Below are 21,052 nucleotides of genomic sequence, written 5' to 3'. Positions count from 1 at the left end.
CCAGGCACATATCGATTCAAGAAAAGCCAGCTCAGATGCTGGGAAACCTGGCAAGTCCACATCACTCACTCTGAAACAGGAAAACTGAACAAAGAAAACATGACACTCCTACACATTGCAATTTGTCACTCCACAATGTTGGGCTAATTTCTTCTGGGGGTCCTGAAGGGTTAAAAGGAAGATAAATTAGTTTGAGAATGACCCCCATGTATTTCCCTCAGCTCAGCATTCTCATGCTACTTGCTTCTGGAGGATGTCTCCTGAAAGTATAATTCTCCAGAGAAGTGGGAACAGGTTTGTTGGAGGATTTTTTTTTTTTTTTTTTTTTTTAACACTGTAACAAGTCTGCACAGGGAGAAGACTCCAGTAGGCTGCTAAACAGGAACGGTGCTTTCACTGTTTACTAAATTATCATCAATCACTCATGACCAAATGGAGAAATCACACCCCTGTTGTAACTGTTACTGACTTCACTGAATACTTAAATGTCACAACCTTCTGCTCCTTAATATATAGGTTTAATAAAGAACCATTCAGCTACATAATAAAGATCTTAACCCTTTGGAAACTGGCTAATTCTCAAGGGAAGGATTTCAAAATTGCTCAACCCTGGTTTAGCTCCACTCCCACTGAAGTCACGTTCCTATTGACCACAAGGAGAGTACAACTAGGCCAGCACTTTTAGAAATCTTGCTTCGGGCATTTTTCACATTCAGCAGACTGAATGCTAGGGTGGAGGAGGGCACCGAATCAGCCCTTAGAGGTGCTGTGGCAAGAGAGAAAGAATCAAGTCAGGACACTGGAACTGTTATACCTTGTCCCTGTGGAAAAGCTCCCTTGCAGACTAAGACATGTCCCTGTTGAACCTCCAAACCAGCCATAACAATATGCAAACAGGGTAATTGTCAATGGTGCTCATTAGCCCTGGGGAGCCTGTAGAAAAGTGGGGGGGCAACCTTTCAGGTAAGCATGACACAAGGTAAGCTCTGCACCCTTCCCAAACATCAATCCAGTTCCCTTCCCCTGCCGGATCTGTTGCTCTGCTCTCTGCCCCCTGCCTGACCCATGGATGCATTCCCTGCTTCTGCACCTATTTGCTGCGTGCCACACAGAGGCTGCCCATGCCACTTGTGACGTGCTGTGGGCTGGCCACCCTTACCTTCAGAAATCAAAGTTAAGGGCAGCTTTGCACTGTCACTCAAATTGCGAACCTGATTCAGCCAAGGTGGGAGGTGGGGGACATGACATGTGACATACTCAAAGCTATTCAGGAGCTGCTATCTAACCATCTAGGCTAGGGCAGACATTCAAAAAGCCTGAGCCTGAATTTATTCAATCTTTGCAGGTTAGTCTAACCTGGCTAGGCTAAACCAGTTTGTAACTACACACACATCCCAGAAATGTAGGCACATGCCTGCAGTGGCTCAGGCTAGAAGCAGGGGGGCGCTAGAGCAGCTCTCACTTCCCTTCTACAGTGCTGAGCTGAAGGAGGGGCATGGCCAGGCCCCCGCAGGATGCTCTGATTAGAGAGGGGTTCCCCCTCTTCTGAGAAGCCCAGCAAAGAATTGATACCACAGCATTTTATCACCCCGCCAGAAAACAAAGCCTCTCTCCATTAGTTCAAGCTCTTCTTAAACAATTTTTTTCAAAGGAAGGAACACAGGGACATTACCAGCTACCTGTTGATTAGTTTCAAAAAGCCCTAAGCCAGCACAGTCCGGTCTGCCTTTGTCCCATCTACCACAGCACGAACCGTAGCCAGCATGAGGTCTGCTAGCTAATGCTGAGAGGTGTCTGTATAAGGCCAAAGGGAGGGGGAATCCCTGCTTCAGCAGGGATGTTGAGGGGGAGTGGGGAGCAGGAGGAAGCCAGGCAGACCCTGCTGTACATGCAGTCTCTGCCAGAGCTGCAGCTGGGGAGCAGGGGGGAGGGGCCAGCCCAGCTCCCTGGAGCAGAGAGCCCCGCCCAGCCCAGAGAGCATGCCAGAATGCTGGGGGGACTCTGATTTAACTTAAACCAAGAAGGGGTCTGGGGCAGACATTGCATAAGCTGGTCTGACCCAAAATCAGTTAAGTCTGATACTACACACAACCAGGTTTATCTCAAACCAGTTTCAGCCATTTTCAGACTGGTTTATATGCACTGAATGTCTGTTCTGTAACAAGTTTAAACCAGTTTCTGATCAATTAAACCAGTTTATGTGTAATGTCTGTCTCTAACCCTACCCTATCTAACTGCAGGTCATGGTGCAATCCAACTGGAACAAGTGGCAGAGCTTATTTCCTCAGCAGCAGTCCCAAAGCCAGGAAAAAATAGTATAGTATGGCCTAGGAATGCACCGGGCCTGAAGTAACACAATCCACTCCATTTCTCAGTCCAGGAAGTCGGAGAACAAAGTTGGGATGAAGCCAAGTGTTTGCATTTCTCTGAGGTATTCATAAGATTCCCATCACAACAGTATCCACAGTCAGGAGTTTTAAAATGTCTATGTTGAAAACTGATGGGCTCAAACTCCAGTTATCTTCCTTTCTTATTTTACACATAAAAGTCTTTATGATTCTTTACATGACACCAGAGAGCAGGTTAAATTTAGGGCATGGCAGATGCCTGCTGATGCAGAAGTAAAACTTCTGCACTAGGTCTGTTGAAGCAGGAGGGAGATGGGCTAGCCAGAAGCACAAATCCACACAGTCTGAACACAGATGGTAAGGGAACTTTCAGGAAGGTGTCTCAATGGCTTGAAGGGAGACAACCTGAAGTAGGGGGGGAGGAAATAATAAGCAGGGGTGTCATGTCACATTTTTGCCCTACAAGGCTTTTCCAAGTTGCTCCAGGGAATAGATAAGCCAGAGGTGGTATAACACCTTCTTGCCCCCTTGCCCCAGAAGGTATATGGAGTGGAGTTCTGTCACTCCTGAGGGCAAGCCCCCTCCTCTATTCTGACACATGGATAACTGCTCCCTACTGTGACCATATGGCAGAAGCTCAGGAAACATCTGCATGATTTTAAATAAATTAGGGCTTGTCCAAATTATATTGAAGATAAATTCCCAATGCATTAGATTCTGATGTACAAAACTCCTGGTTAACCCATTACCAGTTTTAAATAAGCATTACATAAAGCTCTTAACCCATTATATAAAATTTGAGGTCCAAAGCTAAACTCAGCCATGTTTCCAAGCTTCCTGAGTCTCTCCAGTCTCTGGATACTGACCTTTGTAATCATGGACAACCTGGTAATTCTGCCTTGCTCCAGTGGCAAAGTAATTTTAAAATCATATGTACAAACTGGGGTTGCAGAAAGAGACAAAAAGAGGATATTGAAAATCATAAAGTGAAAACACAAGGACCAATAAAAACCCAAACAAATAAATTTAAGGCAGAGGTATCTGCAGAACTGATGCATCTGGTCCACCAGTAATACCCTAAACCCTGATGGATATGGGGGGCCTCTGATTTTCATTGGTATCACCTGACCCCTAGACCCACTGTAGCTGTTATTGGCTCCATGGATCTGGACCTAGAGGAGCCCCCAGGATCCAGGGTGAATTTGGCACCCCGATCTAAGGCAAAAAAAATCATTAGGGAAGATCACTGGAAAAGTGCATGATACAAGAGCATAAGTTGGTATGATTTCTAAATATAACAACAAAAGGCAGCTTCACAAAGAAGTAACACAGAAAAGCATAACAAGGAGAAAATTTAAGTGGATGGGCCTGGGCCTCCTCTTACTTAAAACAGTTTTACACATGTAGAATTGCACTGAAATATATGGAGTTACTCCTGATGCACACCAGTGTAAACAAGATGAAAACCAAACTGTATTTATTTTCTTTCCAAACATCGGTCCCAATCCAGCAAGCACTCTGTAGGCAGGACTTCAGCTGAAGGCAACATGTATGTTGTGAATGAAGCTCTTGCAAAAAAAATAATAATAATCAAGCCTATGGCTTTGGACCTGGGCTTTTCCCAGTTTACATTAAACCAGAGTCCCGCAGCATCCCAGATGCTTTGCAGCCCTGGAGAGGGCTGTCTGCTTCAGAGAGCTGGGCTGGCCCCTCACATCTGCTCCCTCGCTGGAGCTCCAACAGAGACCACTGGCACAGCAGCATCTGCCCCACCCCCACCTTGCTGCTCAAGCAGGGATGCCCCCCTCCCCTCTCCCTCCCACAACATGGACCATAGCCAGCAAGTGGTGTGCTAGCTAATGCTGAGAGGTGTCTGCAGAAGGCAGATGGGACAAAGGCAGACAAGGCAGTGTCTGCTTAGGGATTTTTGGAGCTAATCAACAGGTCAGCTGATAATGTCCCTCTGTTCCTTCCTTGGAAAAAGTTGTTTAAGAAGAGCTTGAACTGATAAGAGCAGCTTTTGTTTTCTGATGGGGTGATACATACGGATAAAGCTGATAAATGCTCTGTTATCAACTCCCTGCTGGGGTACTCAGAATCAGGGGGGAACCCCTCCCTAATCGGTGTGTCCTGCCAGGGCCTGGCCACCGCCCCTCTCAGCTCAGTAGTGTGGAAGGGGAAGGAAGGGAGGGCTGCTCTAGAACCCCCTCCTATCCTAGCCCCCACCCCCTGCCCTGCTTCTAATCCAAGCCACTGCAGGCATGCGCCTGCATTTCTTCAGTCCAGAGGGGATGCCTGTGCAGTTTCAAACCAGTTCAGCCTAGCCAGGTTAGACTAACCTGAAAAGATTGACTTCAGGTTCAGGCTTTTTGAATGTCTGTCCCTAACCTAAGAGTCTTTACCCAGTCCTAACTAGCATGTCAACATGTAGGACTTTGGGTTTTTAGTTCTTGTTTTTATTTTAAAATTTAATCTATTCCACATTAAAAATACAAGGCTCACAGCTAATCAAACTGTAAAAATTGCTCAGTCTGACAAGTTTATATCTTATTTTAGATAATGTTTGTACATGAAACAATGATAAATGAATTTACTCAAAAGTGATTCATGCTAAAACGCTGTGACCTACCACCATTAAAGTGGAACAAATGTGACATAGTTCTCAGACTGTAAACCTTCCTTTCCCCCAAGCATGGTTGAAGCACTGTACTCAGCTTGGAGGTAAAGTTTCTCCCTTCCACACTGACTGGGATTATATAAAGTTACAATGCAGTATATGCCAATTTGAAGTGAAACATTTTCTGGATAAACTTTTTACTACCACTTGACAATGTTTCCACTGGGGCTCGTTATAAAATAGTAGGGCAGTTTATAACGAAAATAAACTACTGTAGTTGTTTTACAACCTGCAGCTGTGATGTGGTAACAGAAATGCCATCTCCAGTAATCTGTGCCTAAACCTGTAGTTTCAGATTTTTACATGCATTTCATGCTCTGCGACTCAAATATATTGAGTAATCCCAAGAAAGGAGCCCATGCTCTCCATAAAAGGGGGCTTCTAATGCTCTATTTATTATTTAACTCTGAAAATCGGACAAGAATAGCAGAAGGATAGAATTTAGTAGCGAGCAGACCCTCCTCATTCTGTCAGAGAGACGTGCACCAAGCTACCTGAAAGGTGACTCGGGTTCACAAGTAAACTCAGGGCTTTTTTGGATTAATGATAGCTATAAAGGGCATGGGACAAGATCAAGAAAAACATCTTAGGTGCCTCCAACCCAGTTTTTGCAGCATATAAAACTTTTGCCCCTGTCCAGAGAGGGGCGATTCAAGGAGTTAGGCATCTATGCATCTTTTACAGTCAATGGGAGAGTGAGATACCTCAGAAAAATGATCCACAAAAATCTCACACACCGAGTAAAATGCCACCTACATCCAGTAACTGGAAATACTGAGGGCACAGGCAGACCTTCCTCTTCTCTAAGAGGGCACAGGCAGACCTAAGCACCTGAATCAGAGCTACACAGCTGAGCCCTGGTTACTAGGCATGATGAAATTAAGGACCCATGGAATTCAAAGCCACATATCCCACAGATCAAGAAAGTACCCAAGCCAATAAACAGCACACTAGCGTAGATTAAAGTATTCTCCACTCCTGCTGCTGAACCACAGCCACTGTGCTTTCAATAGCACAAGTCATGGAGCCAGGAAAAAGGGGTGAGCAACATGGATCCCAATTCTGCAGCTTAGTGATATGGACGCTCAGGTGGGAGGAGGGAGACCAAGATGCCAGCCTGTGCTCTCACAATTGTTTCTCTTTTTTATGCAATTATTGTGTCTTCATATAAAGTGCATAAATACTGCTGGGGTGGGGCAGAGACTGCCAATGGCTTTTAATGTAATAGTCATTGGATAAAATAGAAAGACAGCAAGGGCTACATGACATTCCTGCTGCGCTTCATAAACCTGATGTTCAGTGTCAGGGTCAGCGAGAAAAAGGCAGCTGCAAATGGAGGGAGCCTCTGCTGGATATTGCCACTTCATAATCATGACTTGGTGTAGAATGGATTAGGTTAGGTTAGAGTAAGGAAATCCAATGCTGGTATATCTGCAGCCCTTGTGTCACAAAGAGAGAATCAAAACACCTTGCCTGACATTAAGTTGTTTATTGATGAAGATTTCAATACGTGCAATTTCTGAAGCTGAAACGTGACTGCTTTACTGCTCAATATGTTTTAAACTACCACTTTGGTCAAAATTAAAAATGAACTGTTCACTCAATTGGACAAATATGCAGTCAATGGTTTCTTGTCTGACTACAACAACAAAAGCCAATATTGGGAAGTGAAGGGAGGAATTAACAGCTTGTAATAATGTACGTTCACATGAGCCCAGGGTGAGTTTTCCCAACAGAAGACAAATCGTGTGAAAGGCCTTTTCATTAAGGCAAACTTCAATAGTTCAATATATTTTTAAGTAGGGGGAGGAAAGCTGGACATGTACATAAGGCACCCAGCTTTGAAACAGTAGATCTGCAGTCTTTCTCTGGCTCTGCTATGCAGTCTTTATGCATATATGACTTTGGGTAAGTCACGTTACTCTCTCGGTACCTGTGTTGCTCTACTCTGTAAAATGGGAACAACACATCCCTACTTGACAAGCCCTTGTTAAAATGTGTAAGGTGCTCAGATATGATGGTATGAGCCACAGAAATATTAACAAACATGGTGAAGATGGAGATTCTTCCTCCTAATTTCTAATTTGATCATGCTTGGAGTGCCTATATATTGAATTTAACTTAGGAACCAAACTTTCTTTCTAAAACCAAGTGCAGTTCACTAGATTTCTGGTACCTTACTTGAAGATACACAAGCGCTGGCTACATTAAAGGGGAATGGTTCTCTCAGTTCACACATGCCTACTGAACAAGGTGCCATTACAGCCCCAAAATGTGTGTTGCCCTCTAGATTACATATGTGCTGACTGCTCACTAAGGCTATGTCTACAGGGTTGAATCTGAGGCCATCCTCGAGTCTATACCTACTAACCATGTGTATTTTAAACCTTTACACTTATCCCCCCGGATGTCCACCCCAAACCTAGAATCTTTGCCAAATTCCTGGCTCTTGGATCAACCCCATCACCACTCACTTCCTAGCCCACCCTTTTTTCTGCTGTGTGTTAGGCACTGCAAGGCAAAACCACAGCAAGTCTGCCAGCAGTAATCCCACAATTCCTTGTTCTTATCTTCTGGACCTTCTGCACCTCCCTTTCCTCTCTCTACTGATTGAAATTAGAGGCAAACCCAGATGGAAAAACAAGTAACCCTCAGATCAATGTCTAGAAGGGGTCTGCTGGCACGAGAAAACCTGGGGCACATCTTGGTGCCACATTTTAGAAGTAAACAGCACAGTGTCAATGACTATGGTGTGGGCTAGGGCTACAGGATATCATACTGACTAGGGAAGGGTGGCTCACACGACAACCTCAAGGCTGACCCCAGTTATTGCAAGGGAGCACTAGAATGCCACAGTGGAGGCCAGCAACTCCTAGACATGTCACACAGCTCCTTGATTATTGTATCCCTATCCACTAGAGCCAGCCAGCCCGTGACAGTTAGTACAACCTCCAAACTCAAGTAACACAGATGCACAGCAAGTGAAAGCTCTTCGTCAGGATCTCCCCCCCACCACCACCACCCCCCTTTACCAATCTCTCCCAAGCTTGGTTTGTTTGCAGGGTTAGAGTTAGGAACTACCTGACCAGTGCACTGTGCTATCTGGAAGGCTTTCAGAAGTCTATCCATGACCAAGTAATAAGTATAAACAAATCTGGACCCAACCCCAGTCACCAAGAGAAAGGGTCCCCTTTCTTTCTAGATGTGTGTGGCCAGGTTCATATATACTCTTCATCATCACAGCTGCTGAGAAGCCACCCTGAGTAAAGCACTTTCAGTTTGAGGAAAGTGGCAGGAACCTGGCAAGTCTCTTATCATTGGCAAGCAACACTGAGTTGTCAGTCAGCAGGCTTCCCAAACACCATTTGGTCTCTCTTAAAAATCTTTCTTGAAGTAACAGCACCAAGTCAAACAGGAAAGAATCTATTCCCCTGTTAGGGCAAAGGATGCACTCTGTGCATTTTCTAAGGTCATTCCCATAAACCAGACTGCAAGCATGTGGAAAATGAGTAAAGCCTGACCCCAGATATGACAATCGCTCTGACCCTGAGCAGCGGGCCAAGAGCCTCCAGCCAGAAACCTCCAGGTTTAAATCCCAGCAGGAGCACTGGCATCGCCCAGCCTTGGCTGTAGCCAACGCCCAGTTGATCTAAGAAAGGCTTTCTAAAAACCCCGATACATGTAACAGCAGAAGCGGAAAACAAAATTCCCTCCTGGCCCCATGTGACAACCAGCAAGGCCCAGATGCATAGGAAATACCCTAGTATAGCATAAGCATAGATCATCCCAGACCAATGCCTGTCCAACCTCTTCCTGAACACCTCCAGGAACAGAGATGCCACAACTTCCCTCAGCAATCCGTTCCACGGCCACACTTAAAAGATAAGTTAAATTTTGGAAAGTAACAGAGAATCCATAAATTTAGGTTGTACAAAGTTAAGAAATGTACATGGTTTACTTCTCTAAAAAAAAAATGTTTTATGCTTGAATCTTACAAGAACTACTTTAAGATTCAAAGCAAAACTCTAATTATTGATTCTTTGTTACACTGGGAAATTAGCTCATCTTAGTCTTAAAGTTCTATTTATAAGCCTAATAATCTCATCATTGATTACAGTGACTGTACTCTAATTATAAATCCATTATCTCCCCAACAATGAAATAAAGTCAATAATGCACATAAAAGAAAAAAAAGGAACTTAAATACATACATTAATGGAGTTCCAACTGGCACTATTTTATACACCATCTCTGACAAAACTGTGTCACATCATTAGCAATAAAAAATAAATCTTTTTCAATTAGCAGAGTTGATTTGATACTACGTTCTGTGGAGCAGCGATACATTCTAAATGCACACATGCAAAAGTCTACGAACTCCATCTACATACCAAAAATTTTCCCACTATTTTTTTTTCTTAATCCGAGCGCTGGAGAAGTCACATGGTAAAGATGGCATTTTTATGCCTCCGTTTCAAAAATTAAAAAGAAAGAAAAAAGTCTGCAGTGATGGTCCTGTCAAACAGTACCTGCAACCTGGATCTGGCCCACTGGGCTACTGGTGGGCAACCAGAAGTTGGGGTTATCGCCTGATACAGATCCAAGATGCTTGGGCCCCGGTGGCAATCAGCAACAGAAGGATGACTGAACACTGACACAGTCCCATGTACCCTGTAGGTACTTGGCCTGTCACCACCACCACTGCTATAGGAGATGGCTGCACGGCCCCACCTCCTGTATTGCCCATATCAAAACTGATACTACATGCCCAGTGCCACTCACCACCTCTGCATGCCCCGTGCTGGCACTTTACCCACAGCTGCAGTATGCTAGATCCAGCCCGCAAAGATCTCCACAGTCTGGATCTGGCCCAGGGCATGAGGCGAGTTTGACATACCTGTGTTAAGGGGAGACATATCATGTTGCTGCTCTCACAACATACCATTCTGCTTGTGACGCACCCCGCAGAGAGGCCGTCATCCTAGCACCTGGCTGCTGAGGCAATGCTGGATTTCACAGACATTTTAAAAGAGCATGATGCAGGTGTCAGCACTATGGCAGCCAGTGGACAATTTTGTCCTAGCAGTAAATTCCTGCATACTCCTGGACTACCGGATCCTCTCTAAGGCAAGTTGGTTAGTTCCTCTGACGTGACTCAGAAAGACAGTTCTTAAAAGACAGTTATTGAACCAAAAAGCTCAGGTAAGAGTGTCAGTGGTTTCAAGATGAATTTTCCCATCCATGTAAAATTCTGAGCTCCACCCACCTCTGAAGTATGAGTGCCTACTACAGGTTGACCCTAGGAGAATTATAAATAGATCCATTAGACAGAAGAATAAAAAAAAAAAAAAAGAGAGAGAGAGAAAAGCCTTCCAGACTGATAGATAAACTAAACCTTAATAGCAAAGTACAACTACAATAACAGTGTACTACCACAGCAAAAGAGTGATGTTGTAGCCATGACGGTCCAGAAAGTACACAAGAAGCAAGGATTTCCTAGGGTAATATCTTTTATTGGACCAACTATATAATTGGGATAGAGTTAGACAAGCTTGTGAATGCAAGGCATTCTTTGCCAGGTCTGCCTAGGATATTACATACTTTTTGTGTTCCCATGTCCCTATCTATAGCATGAGGTAGGAATAAAGACTGGAAAATAAATCAAAATTCAGTGTTACTTTTCTTCCCCTCTTTCAAAAAGCCAGAAAAGTTTTGCAGGGATGGGGAGGCTCAGGCTACAAAGTGAAAATTGCAGACAATAACATGCTTTCATAATTTGTGGTGAAAGACTCGATTGGGCAGGAAAAAAAAAGAGTGGCTTTGCAAAGTTCAATATGAAGTTCTATTTCTATCTGACAGTACCATTATTATGGTCCTCATGGCATGGACTTGAATGCCTTAAGGCACCACTATATTAGAATGAATGTAAAACTCCTTAACAACCAAGTTAGGCAATGTGAAATAGTGGCCTGAGGCCTTCCTGGAAACATTTCTAGTTTTTTTAGAAATAGTCTTCTCTGGAAATGAGATGTTTGATGAACCTCCTGAGGTCCAGAGGCTAAAGATGTCTTTATGGGAACAGGGGTGGGAAAGAAAAATGACAGAAGATAGGCAGAGCAGTATGCTAAACAAGGCTTAGTTGGTTTAGAAATCATAAAGGAACAAGTAAGCCATGCAAAATGGTCTACAGCAAAATGGGAGCTGTATGGATGAACAGACAGGAACATGGACAACTCCTGTCAAATCACTACAAAGGAATCAAAATCTCTCGAGTTGAAAAGAGTCAGCTTTTTCATCCTGACGGTATGAAATACACCTACTGAGAGGATCAAAAGCTGCGCGAACCTAAATTTCCTTGTTCCGCTGAAGATCACCAACAACCTGGAATAATTTGTGTGACAACACTGACGAACTGGAACTGGGGAAACTAGTTTTAAAGAAAATCTAATTTGGAACCAGGTTAAATGCCAGATAACAACCTTTCCTGGGGAACGGGGGAGAGACAGGACAGAGTGAATGTTATGGATTATCCTTTGCAAATAATCTCTAGAGCCACTTGTTTTAAATCCATCACTGGGCCCACATTCCTGATTGTTGCTTGTTGACTCAATTGTCAACAAAGCCGAGTAAGGACTGGGTTCTTTGTGAGAGGCCGTAACAGTAACTGCTTCGCCTAAAGGAGAGAAGGATCAAGAGGACTGTTTTTTCAGGCAATAACTTGAGCCATACGAGGTCCTGAACCTTGAGGATATTCCTTCTCATCGTCCTGAGGAAGCTGAAGTTGACAGCTTACCTAAAGAGGGAAATGTACCAGCAGAGGAGACACAAATCCTGGTTTCAGCCCAATAAAATGATGTCTCTCTCTCATTACTGTACCTACACCACCTTCCTCCAGTGTTACAAATTCTTACAGTTTTTTTCCACAGGTGATCTGAAAGGTGTTGGATAAAAAGTAGTCTTATTTTTGTCTTTAATTCCAGGAAGATTTGCTTTGGTTCAAAACGGCCATCATCTCCCGTTACTGTCAACTGATGTAGGTGGAAGTGCAGCTTCCACAGTGAAGATCACAGCCTAACATTTCCAACAGGCTGACCTCTGGAAAGATGGTAGTCCCTTAATTATCAGGTGAGAGCAAGGGAGGGACATGTGAGCATGCTGGAAATTACATTATGGAGGCAGGAGGGAATGGGGATTAGTTAGGGAACAGGACAGGAAATGATGAAGAAGTGAATGTGAGAAGCAGACAGTTGACTAAGGGGCTGCACAGACGTAAGGGGGTTGCAAAAATCTGAAAGGGTAGAAGGCGAATGGAGTGATGGAGAATGAAAATATAACGATTAGAGAATTACGAAGGGAAAAGGGAGATCTATGTGGGGAAGTGAATGCAAGAGGAAGGACTGAGGATGAGAGAAGCATGGGGGAGAAAAAGGATGGAGCTGGTAGAGCGGGGAACAGAATGGACACAGCCGATGTCCTGGGATTTGGAGCAGGTACGTAGAGTTCCCAGGATGAAGTGAAAAGAGAAGGCCAGCACTTTAAACACCTACATTCACAGCTGAATTACGAACCCAGGATGATCACACACAAATTTCCCTCAGGGAGGAATTCGTTTTTTAGAACATCACAGGTTTTCAACTAATTTGGGAGGTCAGACTCATAATTTCTGAACACCTGGTACTGCCAAATCCTACTAACACATAACCATCCTTCCTCTTCTTTGCACTTGCTGATGTCTCACTTGGCAAAACAGCTTTCCCAATGTTCCCCTGAGATAACATCAGATTTATTTGAAGGGATCATTAAATATAGACTAGGCCACTGGGTTTCTCTCTGCTGTTCACATATGTTAAACAGACTGACCAACCACTAACTTCCAAGATTATTCTTCCCCTCCATTTTCACTCTCTCTATAGGAGCAGACCAGCTATTACTTCAGCATCCTTGAAATGGCCAGTTCTTTAAAGGAAGAAAAAAGGAAATTATTATACGTGACCAGTGTAATCTTAGCCTCTCAGGAATCCTGCTCTTTGCTTCAGTTGAGCTGAGTTTTAAACCCCTAGAACAGGGGTCGTCCCTGCATCATGCCACTGTGAGCTTCAGTGGAGGGGGCGCTCTTCCTGTGCCATGCCACAGCCAGGTGGCAGCAAGAAGCAGCCAAGGAAGCTGAGTCCTCATGCCACCCTCCCTCAGACCTGAACTGGGTCATTTCAGCCCCTGCTGGTAAGCATCGCTGACCTCTGCTCTAGAATTTGAAAAAAAAAAAAAACTTTCCCTATGCTGGAAATCATTCAAGTGTGTCCTGCCAGCCCACCTCAGAGGCCAGACTGAACATTACATTACTGAGTCCTGCCCATGTTGTTACAAAATCCTCAATTAAATTGCTTTCATTTTCTATTAATAAAAGAACTATTAGAAAGCTATACAAAAGGATTTTTAAAATTCATTTTAAAAACTCATTCACTGTGCCATTTGTCAGTGTGCAACATAAATGCCAGGAAGGAGGTCTGGTCATTCCCATATTTTCCACACTTGATTATTTATATCCCCAAGGAAAGCCAAGTCCCCAACATTACAAAACTAATAAACATAATGAAATAAGTGGATAAATTCTGCCTTCAGATGCATTTGCCTTCATTACATTTGAGGAAATAGGCACTGTGTCTTCAATGATCCAAGACAGACTTTGATTGTAATTAAAACAACCTTGGGCAGAACCTCAGCTAGGGTAAATTAAATGCATCTCCTCTGAACCCAATAATATACCTGTACCAACTGATGCTAGTTGAAAACCTGGTCCAATGTTATAAAGTAATTCATCAAGGTACTTGAATGCATGCAATTGGACTAGTCGTGTTTTTAAGTAGTCTCTGCTATAAGGATGACAGCCTATGGAGCAGTTAAAAAGAATATATTTTTCACAATATTTTTGTGCACTGGACCACCTAAATAATTGGGAGAAATGTTACAATTTATCTGCTTCTTCTGCTAACTTTGCTATACTCCACCCACAATTAAAAACCATCTTCTCCTTGGAACAGTTTTATCCTTTTACATTATTAGGCTTATCTATATCAGTTGCTCTTTATTTGCTCAACAGCTGGCAGCAACTTCTGATAACTTATTTTTACTCCACATGTTTACTGCCTTCTTTTTTGTTTAAGCAACTATTTTCATTTACATAATGGAGTTTAAAAAGTCCTTGTTTTCCCTGGTCTTTAGCTTAGGCTGCATCTGCTCATTTCCCAGACCTGAGGAAGAGCCTTTTGTGCCTGCAATCTTGTCTAACATCTCTCCCAACTATATAACTGCTCCAATAAAAGATATTACCAAACAAATCTCACTTCTTACACATTCTTAAAATAAACGATCTGGTTACACACCTTGCTGAACTGAGCTCTATACTGGGTTATTTTATTTTATACAGCATTATATATACACTTTTATTACTTTTAAATCAACTGAAAAGCTGCTAAAGATTTAAGGAGTTTCAATACCTTTGCAGCACAATTGCTACCATTTGTTTTTATTCAAATTATATACGTGTCAGACAAGTTTTGTTTTGGCATAAAATGCAAGAAAAAGCAATTTGCAAAACACGCTCTATTTCACTTTGATGTTTTTACTGCACTTGGGATAGCTACATTAACCAATTTTATGTGGTATGTAATATGGTTACCTGGGAACATACACAAAGGCTTTTCACAATAGTCAATATCTGCATGTTTCCAACAGGCTTTCACATACACTAACTTAATTTATTAGCATCCTGACCAAAATTCAACATAGGCAATCACATCTGGCACGCCTAGATTTCTCCACACTTATTCTAAACTTCGTATACTGAAGATATGCACTATTAAACATGGGTTGCATTTCACTCCCCTCATGAAACTACATCCGGCTAACTAGCTTTGAGCAAAAGAGAGTTGCTATAAACAGTATCAATAATCACACTGTTCACTAGCCATTCAATTATTCTTCTTAGTTATATGACCCACAAAACTGTTTTCTAGTTGGCCAAATAACTCATCATTGCTCGCTGGTCAGTAGATATTGAAATTATTAACTGCATCGCAATTGGTTCAAATTACTGACCACATAACTAACTATATCTTTCATATGCCAGGCTACTTCAATGTTTCCCCCTACATCTTATACTGTTCCGATACCCCTACCTGTTGTTCCTGATTCTGACACATACATAATTTATATGGCACCAAAGATATCCTTTACAGATGTATCCGAAAGTTCCCAATCTATACACTAGAGTTCTGTACTTCAGCTCTAAACCTGTATAAAAATGGGTATCATGTTTGTGACAGCATGGGTTGTGCCTGTTACTTTAAGGCAGCAGTGGGCAATTATTTCAGGCAGCGGGCCGCTTACCAAGTTTTGGCAACCTGTCGAGGGCCTCACGGGTAGCCCTACCCCTTGACAGATGCCCCACCTCCTGGTCACCAACTTGTGACTGGAAGTCCCACCCAGTAACTCCTGACCTCTGCCACCAGAAGTCCCTCCCCTTGCCCCCAGAAGTACTCCTTTCAGCAAGGGGTTTTGCCATCTCAGAGCCAGAAAAATACTAAATTATATTCTAAAATGCAAACATCTACAACATTCATTAATTGATCTCAAAAAATATTTTTGTACTGGTTTACATGCATTTGTGTAGTGTACATTGAGGTGCGTATACAATAGCTTAAAATGAAGTCTTAGTCTTGTATATTACAGGAGGTGAGGGCATGGGGGGTTGGGTATAAGTTTGTAGGGAGCTGAGGGTGTGGGGGAAGGTGTCGGTGTGGAGTGAGGGAGCATGTCAGTGTGTGTGTGGATATGTGGGATGTGAGTGGGTATGGGGTTTGTGGGGAAAGGATGAATGTGTATGATGGGGTGTGCATGTGGGACTCACACTACGAAACACACACACACACCCTGCCCCCCCTACAATCACATACAAGTCCCTGGGTACTGGCACAGCCTCATGTTCCCTGGTCCAAAGATGCAGCCGGGAGCCACGTGGTGCTGGAGCAGTGTGGAGGCAGGAAGGCAGGGAAATGGCTGGGGGTGGGGCAGGGCAAGGCTGCTTAGTCCTCCTGGCTCTCCCTGGGTCCTACTGCCCCTGGCTCCCATCATCTTTGACAGGCAGCCAGGAGTAAATTAATATTAACTTACTAAAATTTTTAGGGGGCCCACAAGCCAGATAGAATGGCCTTGTGGGCCAGATCCAGCCCACCCCCAACCCAAGAGGTCTGAGCAGCCTGCAGGTGAGAGCCACCCAATCAGGCAGTCACATGTTAGGCAGGAGGCCGCCTGACTGGTGGAGTTGCTAGGAACCTGGATATAAGGCAATGCCACAGAGCAAAGCTGGCAGTTGCTGCAGGGGGCTAAAGGAGCAACATCACACTACTGGATGCTGCTCCCATAACAGCCTGGAGGCAAAGGGCAGGAACTACAGGGATGGAAGAGGTTCCTGGTCCTACGGAATGACCTAAAACTACACACCCTGCTGGGGAGGATGGTGTGGTGGGGTTGCCTGTAGCAGGGCAGCTTCCAGGAAGAGCCATATCCGTGTCTCCCCAGTAAAGGGTGAGTATGGGGTGCCAGAATGCCTCAGTTCCCATTACCTTGTGGGTGACCCTGTAAAGGCTAGGAAAGCACAACCTAACAGAAAAGTACAGAGCCAAGGCCCACTGAGACCTGAGGCCCAAGAGGCCCAGAAGCCCAGTGAGGGAGCTGGGTGTTGAGGCTCCAGAGGGGATGGAAAGATAGGGGCCCCAGAATGGGGATACAGGGGGCCCAGGCAGGTCTAAGGACACCTGAGGCCAAATCTAGGCCAGGTCAGGCTGAGTGAAGCCCAGCTAAGGGGCCGGGTGAGTTGGTGGATATGGATGCCAGCTGCAAAGCATTAGTCAAGGTATAAGGTGAGGTTCACAGCCATGTATTCACCCTTGGCATTAGGGCAATTAAATGGGCAGCCTCCCACCTAGGAACATCTTCAGTTGCATCAAAGGCATGGTAGCCAAGTCAGATGGTAGAGTTGCCCTAGACAAGTGGACAGGCCAACTTCTGGACTGGCCCTGGGATGGCCCACTAGTTAGTGTGCTATAATTATGACTACCCCCCTCAAAGTCTGAAGCCCACTACTATCACAGCAGTGTTTGAAGGCATAATTTGGAATACAAAGAAGTTTGAAAGGGAGATTTTGGAAGGAAAACTTTGGCTTTGAAGATTGAAGCAAAATATTGGTCTTTTACTCTCACTCATAAAATATTTTTATGACCACTGATCTTAAAACTAGCGAAGTGTGAAAGAAGTATTAAAATGCTCTTGATGTGTTTGTAAAAAACTAGATCTTGTAATATTTGATAAAACATACACCATGCAGCTCTTCTAGGCATAACCTTAAGAACCCACTGTGTAACCAGGTCTAGTCACTTGGCCTCTGTCTGTTCTTCAGTCCTTACCATGAGAATGCTGCCTACTTCACATGCTGTTCTGAGTGTTCATTCATGAATACTGTATTTCCTTCAATCCACAAGTCTTCCCCCTCATTCAATTGTGGGGAAAAACCCTCATCTTGTATTAGAGTACAATGTATGGGGAGTAGGCAGCTGCTGTAGCTCCAGACTTGTAGTCGGAGCCACAGTAGCTGCCCCGCCAACCAAAATTTGGCCCTATATATAAAGCACCTCTTTTAAAAAAAAAAAAAAAAAAAAAAAAAAACACACTGGATTTTTTATTTCCTGGCTTATTTAGAAATCTATTCCAAATCTAAACTGTCCTTCCAAGTGATGGCTGAAATCTATAGTCAGGAGTACCTACAATCAGTCCTCAAACTTCATAGTGAATCTATAGTTGCCCTGTTAAAGATCACCTTCTCCCAGCCTGTTGATATTTGCATATCTCTAAATAATCACTTACATTTTGTTGCATTGTACACTACTTGATTTCATTACAAGAGCTGAAATGGGAAAACAATTCCCCCAAAATCATACTGTGATATTAGGGGAGAAACCTATCCATCAGCTGTCAAGGTTCAAAAGGAAGAAATCTGAAGCTGGGAACCCCTAAGGCCAGGCACAGACATTACACATAAACCAGTTTAAGTTATCAGAAACTGGTTTAAACATGTAATAGAACAGACATTCACTGCACATAAACCAGTTTCAAAATGACTAAAACTGATTTGAAATCAACCTGGTTGAAGGTAATATCAGACTTAGCTGATTGAGCTCAAACTGGTTTATGCAAAGTCTGTCCCAGATCTCTTCCTGGTTTAAGTTAAACCAGAATCCTCCAGCATCCCAGCATGCTCTCTGGGTGGGGCTGCATTCTCTGCTCCAGAGCAGGGCTGGCCCCACCCCTCTGCTCTGTAGCCCAAGCAGGGACGGGATGTGGTGAGATACTGGCTGGCATGGCCCTGTTAAGGCAAAGTGGGCAGGGATAAGGTTAATTCTTCCCTCCTTCCCCTGCCACCAGAGCTGGGGTCTGCCTGTCAGCTGGGGAACAGAGGGGTGGGGGTTGCGGTGGTGGCCTCTGGGGCTGGCAGACCCCAAGGGAGGAATTAACCCTTCACTCTGCCTGCTTCACCTTAACAAGGCCACACCGGGATGGCATCTGGCCACATTTCCATGGCTGGAGCAGTGACAAGATAGAGAGGGACATAAGTACCTTCTAAATGTCAGAGTGCCCAAGAGGGGCTTTATTCCCACCCTACCTTCCCTGTCCCACCAACAGGGACCACAGCCCTTCTGGCATGGTGCCATTAAGGCTAAGAGGACAGGGAAGTGGTTAATTCCCCCCAGTGGGGGACTATAGCTGGGGTGAAGCAACCCCCTCCTCCCTGCCCCCCACAACAGGGTGGGGAGGGGGGCTCTGTGCAGGGCTGCCCAGCCCCAAAGAGAGAGACTCTTCCCCCTACTCCTCCCTCCCATGGGACGGAGAGGGAAGATCTGTTCTGTGCTGGGGAGGGACTCTTTCCCTGCCTCCTCCCCACAGGATGGGGAGAGGGGCTCTATGCAAGGCTGCCTAGCCTCAAGCGTGTATTGGTGCATGTGTGAAAGGAATCCCTTCTTCTAGTCAGCCTCCTCAGGAAGGAAAACAGTAGCTGATTCTGCTGCAATAATGTTACACAACAGTGCTGGAGTGATGTTGTGGCTGTGATGGTACAGAAAGCATGCAGAAGGCAAGGAACACCACTCATAATATCTGGCAATATCACCTACAAATATCCGTGCCATTACACAACAGTGCTTTTTAGAAGAAGGAACCAGCTGAACCACGAGCTCAAACAAGCTGAAACTCCCAAACAAAAGTAGGTAGTGACTCTTTACTATAATGGACAGTGATATAATATGCCAAACTAAAGTCTGTCTATGACTAGTAGTCCTCATCTTGCAAAATCTGCTGCAGCATTTTTAAAAGACCACTGGTGGACTTCAGCGTGTACGCATCTCATCTGACTGCTGGCACCACCAGAAGCAGCACAATGTTCCTCTCACCTTGATGAGGAATTGGCTTATTACAGAAACTTACTCAAAAGGAAGAGTGCCATCTACAGAGCCAATAACATTTATTGCATTTTCCTAAAGGCTTCTCAATGGGCAGTGCAAGACAAATCTTGCAATTCATACACTCTTGAAATAACAGGTTTCTCTCAGTAAGTTTTTTTCCCCCTTAACACAGACGTTATATATTTTAGAAGTCATGCATGTTTGAAAGAGACATCAGTGGAGTTTGGAGCATAAGTATAATGACCTTTATACGTACAAAGGAATCTACTAATATCCTGAACAGCCTTCTCCTTCAGTGGACCTGACCTGTCATAAACTGGTCAGATACGATACTGGAGTAATGCGATCTCTAGCACCCACTGAATTCAACCAGGCTCTAGAAGTGCAGAATCAGAATTATGAGTCAAATTCATAGAATACATCTCCCCTCAATCTTGTGGAGTTACACCTAAGATGAATTTAGACCTTTGGACTAGGGAGAGAAGTTACACATAAAAACCAGTTTAAGTGATCAGAAACTGGTTTAAACTCATAACAGAAGTTCAGTGCGTATAAACCAGTTTCAAAATGGCTGAAACTGGTTTAACATAAACCTGGTTGAATCTAGTATCAGACTTAACGGATTTGGGTCAAACCAGTTTATGAAATTTCTGTCCCAGACCCCTTTCTGGTTCAAGTTAAATCACAGTCCTCCAGCATCCCAGCATGCTTTGCAGCCTTTGGCTGGGCTGGGCTGGGCTGTCTGCTCCAGAGAGCAAGGCTGGCCCCACCCCTCTGCTCCCTACCTGAAGCAGTGAGGGCTGGCTGACAAGGGGATGGGGGCAAGCCCAACTGGGGATGCAGCCCCACCTACAGAAGGGCAACTGCCCCCCCCCAGCAAACCCTGGCTGGGGGCTGGGGCCAGGGGGGTGGTTAAACATCCCTTCCCCTGCTGAAACTTACTGCTGGCTACAACTGTGGACTACAAATCCCAGAGGCACCTGGAAGCAGGAAGAAGTAGTGATGAGCAGAATCCTGCTGCTGCAATTTTGGACCACAAATCCCAGAGACCTCAGGGGCAGCAAGAAGAAGTAAACACACAGCCAGAGAGCCATGCTCTTGCATCCCCCGGCTTCTTGCCTGAGCCACATAGGCATGTGGCTGCATTTCCTTAATCAAAGGTAAATGTCTGTTCACTTCCATTTCAATGTAATCTGTGCAGTTTAGACTAACCTGCAAAGACTGAATCAATTCAGCCTCAGGCTGTTTGACTGCCTGTACCTAGCCTTCAAGATGTTTCTATGGAATCAGACCCCAGGTATGTGACATTCAAACACCACTTATCAGCATATGCAAAGGTAAAGTGGGTGCAAAAAACTTGCAAAAAGGTGGTTCTTTCACCCAAGATCAAAAGCAATTTTGTTTATATATATTTGCTGGAAAGACTACAATTTTAAAGTGGTTTTTTAACTCTGATTTATTGAGATGCCCTTCAGACCATGTTGAGCTGATTCTCTTAAAAATAATCTTTTCATCCG

General features: G+C 44.2%; 1 protein-coding gene across 3 annotated transcripts in view; it reads right to left on the bottom strand.

Annotated features, from left to right (window-relative positions):
- The window catches only part of KIF26A (kinesin family member 26A), a 141,537-nt gene that overhangs the window by 73,803 nt on the left and 46,682 nt on the right, over nucleotides 1-21,052 (bottom strand). The window lies entirely within an intron of this gene.

Source organism: Crocodylus siamensis, chromosome 2, assembly GCF_052110815.1.
Source record: "Crocodylus siamensis isolate JL-2025a chromosome 2, ASM5211081v1, whole genome shotgun sequence".
Classification (NCBI taxonomy): Eukaryota; Metazoa; Chordata; order Crocodylia; family Crocodylidae; genus Crocodylus; species Crocodylus siamensis.
This window is presented reverse-complemented; position numbering and strand designations above follow the sequence as displayed.